Here is an 11,380-nt window from a genome sequence, read left to right as displayed (position 1 = left end):
TTGAGATGGGAAATTATCCTGGATAAAGCAGATGAGCCCAGTTAATCACAAACTCCTTAAATATGAACAAGGGAAGCTGAACATGGAAAGAGGCCACAAGCCAAGGAAAGTGGGCAGCTTCCAGAAGCTGGAAAAGGCAAATAAATGGATTCTCCTTTAGAGCCTCCAGAAAGGCTTTATGAAACCCTGATTTTAGCCCATGAAGACCCATTTCGGGTTTCTGGATGACAGAACTGTAAGATAATAAATTTGTGTTGCTTTAGGCCACTAACTGTGTGGTAATTTGTTACAGCAGCTGTGGGTAACCAATACAGGACATTTTAAAATAAATCCATCTCCAAATGGAAATCTGCTGCTGTGTAAATGTTAAACATGCCTTAATAATCTTACTTGGAGGAATATGTCAACTGCTATTTTCATTAAAATGTTTTCAAAGACTTTCAAAAAGACACTCGTCAGGTAGAAGAACCAGAAGACATCTCGGCTTAAAAGACCCCCTGTGGCAAAGACAGTATCTGGCACATAACAGTTTCTCAGTGGGTGAGTTCTGAATGAAAGAAGGAACACGTGAACAGATACACTCCTGTTGTTTAACTCAGTTTTTCTAGATATATTATATAATGCATTAACAGGTGTTATTTATTCAACAAGAGATACTTAGTGAGAAAATACTTAGTGTTAGGCTTTGTGCTGGTGATGAAAAACAACATGCTATCTTCAGAAAGGAAGATCTTCCTGTGATTGGAATATTCTCTGGAAAAGGAGGTCAAAATTGAGCTGGCCATTAAAGCGTAAGTAAATTATAAGTAAATACAGAGGAATGGGAGAGGTGTCATGGCAGAAAAACACCTTAAGCAAGTGCTCAAACTTGAGTACGTGTGACATTTCTTCAGCTGGTAATGGGAGGAGGAGGTCAGGAATAATGGTCTCAAGTGCAATGTCATTTAGAAATTTAGGGTAACAAAAAGACTATCCTGAGGGCTGGGGCAGTGAATACTCACCATCTGTACCCCCAGTGTCTGCACTAAGTAGGCGCTCAATAAATATAGGTAAATAGTAAATTAATAAACCGAAAGAATGAGAAGTAGTTCTAAGACATTTTAGAGAAGGTCTTAAATATCAAGTGAAGGAACTAGGAATGTTACATGGGTAAAAACAGGATATTAATGAAGGTTTTTAAGTAAGAAAATGACATCATAAAATCAGAGTTTTAGAAAGATTAACCTGGTAATGATGTGCACACTTTGTGGGGACAGAGAGGAATGGTCTAGAGCTTCATTACTTTGTGTCTACACTATCATCAATGCCTCCATCTTCTTTCTGAGTCCAAAGTATAGAAAAGAAAGATGTTACAACAGATCGATCAAAAATGTGCCCACCTTCCACTGGCTACAATCCCATATTAGGGGAAGCTCCAGATCTCTCCGTGTTCCTGCCAAAATCTCACTCTTCCTCCTCTCCAATGCCCACAATTTCACCACTATTGTCTGCCTTGGGACCATCAGGACTTTAATTCCTATTTATGTCACTCACACAAACAGCCCAGGACTCCCAGGTCATTCCTCATCCCCCAACCCTCACTGCTATATGGCTTTTACATACCTTTTCTGATGGCATCTCCCACTCCTTCCTGATTCTTGAAATCCTTCCACTGAAACATGGGGCACTTCATCAGCAACATCCCCTATTATCTTAGCCACTTCTTGGAATGTCATCTTTTTACTCTACTCAAAACCTAATTTTCAGAACCAAGCATTACCTCACACATGGCCTCAAGAGGTGGCTACTTCTTCTACTGTGGCTCTTACTTCACTGGTCCTGATGTCCCTTTTGCTATATATTACCACATGGATATCATTTTCCTTCCTTCCTATAAAACCCCAGCTTTGAATCTCACAAGACATCTACTTTTTGCAAACACAACACCCCTCCTCATTTCCTTTAAATATTTATTGTTGGTCAGTTGCCATTCCCTACAAGACTACCCTTGTCAACATTCTTGGTGATTTCAATATCCATGCAGACAATCCTTCCAATTCCTTAGCCTCTTCTTTGACTTTGTTTCCCCAAAAAATCTTGTTCTGTATACTACATCAGCCACTCATTCCCATAATTACAGTCTTATCGTTAACAATTCATTTAAACTCTAAACAACCCATAATGTTGATTTTTGCATTCTGCTTCTGACCACCGTCTCACACCTTTTAATATCCCAACTCCACATTCTTTGATATCACCAAGACCTTCAATACATTAGTCCCTGAAAGTCTTTATGTCTTTCCCCATGTGTTACATTTATATCGCGAACAACTCAGTCCAGAAACAACAGACCTATCTTTGACCTTTCTTACACATTTCCTAAGTGAAAGAAATCAACCAGAGAACTGGAGAAACTCTTTTCAGGTAGGATGAAATTATTTTACAAAGGAAGTGGAAAACGTTGTCCAGTTACCCTTTGAGGACCAAAGCTGCCAGAGTGTCTGGTGCTGGCAGTTCACAGTCGAGTCTCTCCCTGACAATGGCCCTCAGGCAAAGAACTGTATCATCCAAGATGATACACCCTCGCCAGGGGCAGCCCATGACCAATGACTGGTTGATGCAGGGTACAAAGGCAAGACCTACTGCCTCAATTTAGGACAGCTCTGAAGGGAGATCCCAGTTCCAGAGCTTCCTAAAGGCTCCACTGAGAGCTCTGTTATGTCTGTATCAGAGCTCAACTCCTCTATCTGCCCAGTACTGCTTCTTTCACTCCCCAACAATTGGTGTTTTTAAGAACACTCCCCTAGGGAATTCCCTGGAGCTCCAGTGGTCAGGACTCTACACTTCCACTGCAGGGGGCATGGGTTCATCCCTGGTCAGGGAACTAAGATCCCGCAAGCCACGTGGCGTGGTCAAAAAAAAAAAAGTTAAGAACACTCCCCTAAAAACCCTTTGCCGATCTTGTCTTTGTTTGCCAAGGAACTTGACCTAAGAGATGCATGTATGCGTGTGTATGTGTGGATATATATAAATATATACATATGTAAAACTGTTCAAGACAAGCACAGATAAGGATGAAAAGGTAAATGATTTAATATTTATGAAATCAGGTTTGAGTGCTGGCAATGACATTAGGATGAATCTCTCTTTATGAAATTATTTTTATCAATTCACCCTAAGCATAAAAAAATAAGATTTTACCAAAGCTATTAACAATTCTAAAGTTGGTAACAATTTTACATCTCAGGTATACTTCTAGAATTAAATTAGATCCTAAACATGACAAAAATGGACTTCTATTTCATCTGAAAACAGCATTTTTCAACTGTCCAGGTCTTTTTCTCTTAAGATGAGTCCTGTAAATTTAGTCCAAGAATATACCAACTGCCTCCAGTGTGAAATTTTTCATTCATTGGACTTTTACTAAGGACTCTGTCTTTGTCAGAAAGATACTTTTAAAGTGCAAAACAATATCTAGACTTTTAACTTGGCCCAGAAATTTAATAAATGTATAGGAAAGGTCTACAATTTGTCTCTAATACAGATTTAATTTTATTTTCAACTCAGTTGGGGCTTTCTATCACAGGGTGTTCAGCTGGATTTAGGATTCTCAAGTTACTTCTTTTCAGGTTATTGTCCAATGCCCCGACCTTTCTATTTAGTGTCAAGTGTTCTCCAGTGAATTCTCTTGACTTAGATTTAGTGCTTTCTTCAGGGCATTTGTGAGAAGTTCATTCCTTCATACTTAGAGTTTAAAAGATTTCAAAACAAGGTGTTTTCTTTCTTCCTTTTCTTTCTTTCTTTCTTTCTTTCTGTTAGTGTAAATTCAACAGCTCTTTCTAAACCTTAAATTTTGTGAAAACGTTTATTTAGGCTAAAAGTAGTATTTAGCTGAAGAGCTAATGAGAATCAAAATGTATTTGTCGTCTAACTCCTTCTTTGGAGGGAAAGTAGTATGAGAGTGAGCTCCTTTAGGAAATTAACAGAATAAGCAAGTTAAAAAGGCCCTTCAAGGTCATCTGTTTTGGAGATTTTCTTCTTTGGTTTCAGAGTTGAAACCAAATCACTAAAATGGGGACTCATTCGATCCATATTGGTATTTACCCAATCATCAAAGGATCACTGCCTAATCCATAATGAGATAAAAGGGAACTCCATGCCTTGTTACACAGACAGATCAAATTTTTGTCCTTATCTGGCCTCTTAGAACAGAAAGTAACACAAGAGTTCCACAGTTAGTGTTGCTTAGACTGAGTTGAAGGGAAAGAGTTCTGTGACCAAAGAAAGGAAAAGCTAGGCCAAAATTTTACATACAGGAAGACTCATATTTTTGAATTCATGGTAATTAGCCTAGAGTTCAGCAGGTGTAGTAACAAAAATCTTGACCAGGAAACCATAAATAAGGTGAATGTGGTAAGTTTTAAGCTCAGAGAATTAAAACTGTGGATTCCTAAAGGAATTGGCTAGGCAAAACTCAAGCAAGGACTTACTATTTTAATTATTCAAAACCAGACAACCAAGTTATTTGCTGCCAAAAAAACAAAAGTCAAGTATTCAGTGATGATGTGGGCTTAATTCTGTCTCTGATTAAATGGTGTCATTTAGATGTAATCTTTGAGTTTAGTCTTCTACATAGCAAGTATACAGCAAGCTTTGGGTTTGCCAAAGCTGTGTGTTCTTAATTCAGTGAGGGCATTTAGACATTTAAAATAAAAATGAATGGGAATAAAATATCAAGCAAGAAATTTGAGGTGATTTAGAGCTGCAGAGTTTCCTGAAAGATGCCAGGTGCTATTAAAAAAGTAACTCATGCTGTCACACAAATTCCACATTAGTTGTAACCAAACACCATTTATGTAGCCATCTAATACATCATTAATGCTATAGGGAATTCTCAGGGTGACGAGGAAGACATGTCGGTGGCTCGGTAATAATTTTAACATGCAAAAAATAAAAACACCTTTATTATTATTTCAGTGTAAACTATGTAAATAATTCATTTAAAGGAGATTTTTCATCATATTCGGTAATAATTTTTTTCAATTGGGCACTGAGAATAATGAATCAATCAACAAAACAGTTTGCTATTGCTAATCTCTGACAGAATGACATATTGGGCTGTATTTAAAGCACAGCATACCATTTATAAAACAGGATTTATGTATAATTTGTTATGTTCTGACAAAACAAATGCCAGTAGAATACATAAGAAAATAATTCCTGCCACCCTTTGGGATCAGTTTTCTCAAGGAAAAAAACTATTCATGTTGGCATGAATGCAGCCGTCTTACTGTAATTATGTCTTTCAAATGTCACTGAATCAGAGACATGACCAACTGCCTTGACCTACAATCTAGTTAAACAGCATGGCCATCACCAAACGCTGGTTTTAAAAATTCCTTCATTTTGCTAGTCTAGTGCATCTTTATTCTTTTTATACTGACTAAAAGCTGTGCTGTCCGTAGCTGTGCTAAAATAAAAACAAACACGAAAGTACTTAAAAAATGAAAATATCGATCCATCATTTGTGAGGTAGGGGTCATCGGATTTCTCATGGCAAGAGGGAGAACCTAAGCAGTGAAAAGGAGAAAAGATCTGGCAGAAAACCCACCCTGTAGTCTGAAATAGAGGGCTGTCTCTTTTGTCTAAATCAAAGACAAAATGGCAAGGTCTAAGTCAGGAGTAATATCCAAAATATTAACAGACACAGCACAACAGATATGACCACCAACCAAGAAGAATGAACACCAGTTAGAGCCGAAGTAGTGTCCCATACGTCTCCTGAGGTGCCAGGGTCCCACCCTTCAGTTGCTGAATAATATGCATGTTTGGGAGTCCCGAGAGAGGGGCCATAATAGCTGAGGGAAATGAGGAACACTTGGGGGCGAGAGGAGGTCCCGGCATCTATAGCTCGTTACTAACTGCTGGGAAGTATCTCACTACTTTAGCAACTGATATGCCCACACTGGTTTGTACTCTCCGAATATTAATCCTAACACAAATCTTGATTTCACTAATAGTCAGACCAGGATTTCCAGATCAGAAAGTTATCAGGTTTTAAGGAGCTGGAAGAATGTATTGGTAACACATCTCTGGAGAGTGGTGTGTGAGTAACATGTTAGTAACAAGTTATCATAATTGGTCTGAACACAGGACACCAGGAGCTTACCCCTGCGCTGAAATTTATTAGCACAATTCCTGTCCCTGGTCAAGATCTCCAGGGCAGGAGGAGCCCTAACAGGGAAGCAGGGAACACTGAGTTAGAGAACATTACAGGACGCTGGGTGGTTTGCATTGGGACGCCCAAATTCCAGATGGCAGAGCATGACTAATGTGAAGTCCCATTAGACAACTGGTCTAGAATGAATTAGATATGCTTTGTCCAGAGGTTCAGGAATCCAGGGTCAGGTTGAGGCCTCAGATGTGGAGGTCAGTGTACCCAGCTACGAAAGGTTAATGAAGGTAGGGGCTGAGATATGGTTTGACCAATTTTCCTCAGGCTGTAGAAGTTATCAGCAAACTTTTGTAAAAGCACATATGTCTGCTTCATCCCAGAAGATTTACAATATTCATTCCATACCAGAAATTATCCAAAAGAATAGATAAAACAGCATATACACTAAAGGATTACTCTGAGACTGCTATAAAATTTCAACACTGACACATATAAAATACCGTGTAATTGTTATATAATATATATAATTGTTATATATATATGTATGTATATATAGGTATGTCTAGATGTCTAATAGATTATGAGTGTATGTGTATATATTTTTCAGAATGCTCATTTTTACCATACAGACGTTCTAAATATGTAGTTGGTTGAGGTAAATTTTTTAAAAATGCCTTTGATGATAATATACTTGATGAAATATGCACCTATTGGCAATGAGGTAGTCCAGAGTTGAGTAATTCCTAGGCTCCACGCCTTTGCATCATACTGCCTACATATATTAAACATGGCAAAACTGTCAGTATCACTAATTCTGGAGATAATGTATGCAGTGTTGTATGTCATTCAACTGACAAACAATTGGCAGGTACTTTTATAATAGCAAGATGGATTCTTGTACGGGAAGTGTTGATTGCTTATGTCAGTTCCTTTGAAATTTAACAGCAGTTGTAATTAGAGCTGTAGATCTCTTCTAACTATAATTAGATTACTATTTATACCCACTGTCATTTTTTTAAACAGACTGAGATGCTACTATGGAGTGAGAAAGGTGAGGGGGTTTTTTTTGGGGGGCGGGAGATGGTCGGAAGGGGGTGGTGTCAGGTGGGCAATATGGTTTCTTTAAAACAATAAATCACTGTTAAGAATTGTCTGCATGCAGCTTTGTGAGTTTAAATACTGGGTCCCAAGGAAAATATTTCAGAGAGATGGCTCTATGAATCTTCAGTCTCTACAAAGGAAGTGTATTCCCCAAAGAAGCAGATCTAGTCTTTACATGGGTTTCCCTCAGATGGACCATATAATCGACAGTTATAACTATCTACGTGCATGAGAACAAGATGAAACTAGAGAATGTCTGTGTCATAGAAAACTGAGTTCTGCATTTTACATCTCACTAAATCTCAATTCCCTCTGAAAGCATCCTTTTGCTGACTTGCTAATCCAGTAAGGCTATAGAATAACGCAGGGAAATATACTGCTCATTTAGGATGCTGTGATGTTGCTAAAGGCAGTGGATGGGTTCTCAACTCTTTACCCTCCTCTTCTCAACCTCTTACAAGTGCTAAATAAAGCCAGATTTGTTTCACATTAACGGGTATTTCTATAACTAACCCTAGACTGTATAATAACCAGTGACAATATTCTGAATCTGGGCAAGAAGTAAAATATGTGCAATCTGACGCTTGGGATGTACTAGGTTCCCAACCCTCCCCTCCAGAAAGCTTTAAAAACCTGGAGTACACTTTATCCTCTTAAATTAAAGAAGACGATCCATTAATGTGGCCAACTAGAATCGTGTGATGCCCGCATCACGATTTGCTCATTAAGTTATGGTAAAGCAGAGCGATGCATAAAATAAGACAGTAACCTCATGAGCATGGAAAGAGATGCTCCTTCTGGCACCTGATACTGCAGGACCTTAAGTAAAATATTTTACTATGCTGGCATTCTTTTTTTTTTTCCTAATTTTTTAAAACAATTATTTATTTATTTATTTATTTTTGGCTGTGTTGGGTCTTCGTTGCTGTGCGTGGGCTTTCTCTAGTTGCAACGAGCTGGGGTTACTCTTTGTTGCAGTGCATGGGTTTCTCATTGCGGTGGCTTCTCTTGCTGCAGAGCACGGGCTCTAGGCACGTGGGCTTCAGTAGTTGTGGCACGCGGGCTCACTAGTTGTGGTGTGCGGGCTTAGTTGCTCCACGGCATGTGGGATCTTCCCTGACCAGGGCTTGAACCCGTGTCCCCTGCATTGGCAGGCGGATTCTTAACCACTGAACCACCAGGGAAGTCCCTACACTGGCATTCTTTACATTCATTTCCGCTTTGCCATCTTGAAAATGAAAACATTTTACTAGATGATCTTTACAGCATATTCTTGCTCTAAAACCTATTATCTCTGAAGTCTGCGAACCCTTGTTTCTAGATTTACTATGTGGTAAAAGTCTTTGAGCTATTTTCAGCAAAGTAGCTAGCTGTGATAGGATTACTCCACAGCTCAGTTAGAGCAGAGGTGCCAAGCACTGACATTAAAAAAAAGTAAACCATGAAAGTACTAGAAGAAAACATACACTGTTTCTAAAAATACAATCTTGGAAAAGGGAAAACCTTTCTAAGTGTGACATACAACTCAAAAGATATAAAAGAATAGCTACCAAAGGGTATAATATAAAAAAAGCTGCATCCTAAGAGTGGACTGTGGAAAGCGCAGGCTTAGTGTTGGTTTGATTCTGGGTAGAGATGTCACACATGGATCGTTAAAGTGTTTGGATTTGCTGTTCTTAGAATCTCAGAACCACTCACCAAGACAGCCATTAGCTCTGAGATGTGTTCAATGAAATTAATTATCAACAAAGAATCAAAGTTAGTGGATGATATACATGTTTTAATACAAATTAGAGCAATGATGAGAGTATCTGTATATTTTTATTATCATGTACTTGCACTCATATACATAACTTTTCTTGAGTAGGAAAAATGTGGGAGAGTTTCAGCTAGGACATTGGGAATTTCACATCAGAAAGTGTTACCTAAGTACATATCATTCAACTTGTGTATCATGATGAAAAAAAAATAACTTGAGTGCTGCTGCTTCAACACATTGTCCTGCATGAATTCATTTAACATGAGAGAGGTTTTACATATAACAAGATTTGTTCAGAACTATTCTATGAGATGGAAGCTTACCAGGTCTGCTTACTTTGGGTTTATTTGGTATTCACTCAATTCAGAATATATGCATACAAATAAACACCTCAGTTTGCGTGAGGCATATGTTCCTAGAAATGGTGTCACTAACTGACCTGGCTCTACGTGGTGTCATGATAGCATATTCCCTAAAAGAATGCACTTTGTCCGGCCATAGGTGCTCCCAGTTATAGTCCGTATAATGCTGGGCAAATCTTTCCAGGCTGCAGTGATATGAAATGAAGGGCTTTGTAATGTCAGCGAACTTGTATTAGTCCCTTATTGCCTACTGATTGTCCTCTCTGCATAATGGGCCATTTCTTAAAGGCATTTCAAGTTATTAGGAGACTTGCATGTTAACAGCTACAATGCTAATCTCTTTGTTGTAAGTCTAGCACTATTACTTTTATCCAGTTAATGGATCAAAACTGCCAGAACACAAATCTTTGGCAGAGGAGAGACCACAACAGGAAAAACATTTTTTTACAAAGTATAGTTAACTCAGAAAATCCCGGGAAGTACTGATTGGCTGAGAATATACAAACAAAACTTAGGGATTGTTGGAGGCGGGGTCAGAAATAGCTATAATGTATGTAATAGATACATATCTATACATAAATATTGATATGTATTTTTACATGTATATGTATGCTATATATAAAATTTATATTTTACATATAAATATACGTGTACATTTTTTGGAAACAAACATCATTTTAATAAAACCACCTGGTGTGTGGCAGTGTTAAAAAGATACTTATTTTCAATAACACCCAAAGAACTCTCTAACTGTAACAAATGGATTAATTGAGTATGGGATTTTGGAATGAGCTATATGCAAACAGTAAACAGTTAATATAAGTATAAAATACTTAACAGTACTCCACAAATAATAAACAGCAGGTGGATGACTTTAATTCTTTCTCTCCTAGGTTAAGGAAAATATTACTTAAGAAGATGTGTCTTAAAGAAAAGTTCAAACAGGATTATGCATATTGACCACTTAGATGTCCTGGTTTTCATTAAAACATCTGAAGAGTCCAGGTAGAGAGTACAGGTAGGAATACTTTTATCTAAGAAACTTTTTGACAGCAGTCATATTTACTGAGAATACCTAGTACACATTACCACTATCTACACTTTGATTGACATTTACACGAGGCTATCTAATGGGCATCTTAATAGGCCACATAGCAACTTAGTAAAACCAAAACAAATGACCCCTATGACCACACCCATTTCTGCCAGGATGTGACACTACCATATTCCAGGTTGCTAAAGCAAGACAAGGAGTCGCCTCTGGTTTTATTGTTTCCCCACCATGCAATCCGTCAGCAAGTCCTGTGGATTCTGTCTTCAAAATATAATATGAATCTGCTCATTTTTCTCTAACCGAGCTGCTAGCACCATAAGCCAAATCACCATCATCTCTTTCTGAACTGCTACTCCAGGTGCCTCCTAAACTGGTCTTGCTTTTTCTGTCATTGCCTTTCTGTGATCCATTCTCCATAGAGTAGCCCAGTGATCTTTGAAGCATAAATTGAATTATGTCACTCCCCTGCCTAAAATCCACAAATAGTTTCCCGTCACAGTTAAAACCAAATCTAAACTCCTTCTCACAGCCCAAAGGGGACTGCACTGACTGATTCCTGCCTACCTCCTTGATCTCATGGTAAATATTTCCCTTCCCTTTTTCTTAGTAACACTTTCCTCTCATTCCTTTGGAGTAACAGCGGTAAAATCTGAATTTTGCTATCACAAAAGTTCTCATCCCTTCAGAAAAGGCAAAATTCATCCACCTGTCTATAATTTTCCAATATCATAAAAGTCTTAAGAGGAGAAATTACTTGTAAACTAAAGAGCGACGTAGATATCTTTTTTTCTCTGAGTCAAGTACTTTAAAGCACTTGTTTTTCCTTAGAGAATGCTCCTGGACAACACTATGTTTTATGTGTTCCTTGAGTTTTTATCACTCTAAGTAGAGCAGTAATGTCTCTGTTGCCTTATCAAGCCTTCTTTTCAAAATGCCTATGTCTTGTTCTC

Source organism: Tursiops truncatus, chromosome 10 (genome assembly GCF_011762595.2).
Source record: "Tursiops truncatus isolate mTurTru1 chromosome 10, mTurTru1.mat.Y, whole genome shotgun sequence".
Lineage (NCBI taxonomy): Eukaryota > Metazoa > Chordata > Mammalia > Artiodactyla > Delphinidae > Tursiops > Tursiops truncatus.
The sequence above is the reverse complement of the archived record's forward strand: the minus strand, read 5'-3'. Positions refer to the sequence as shown.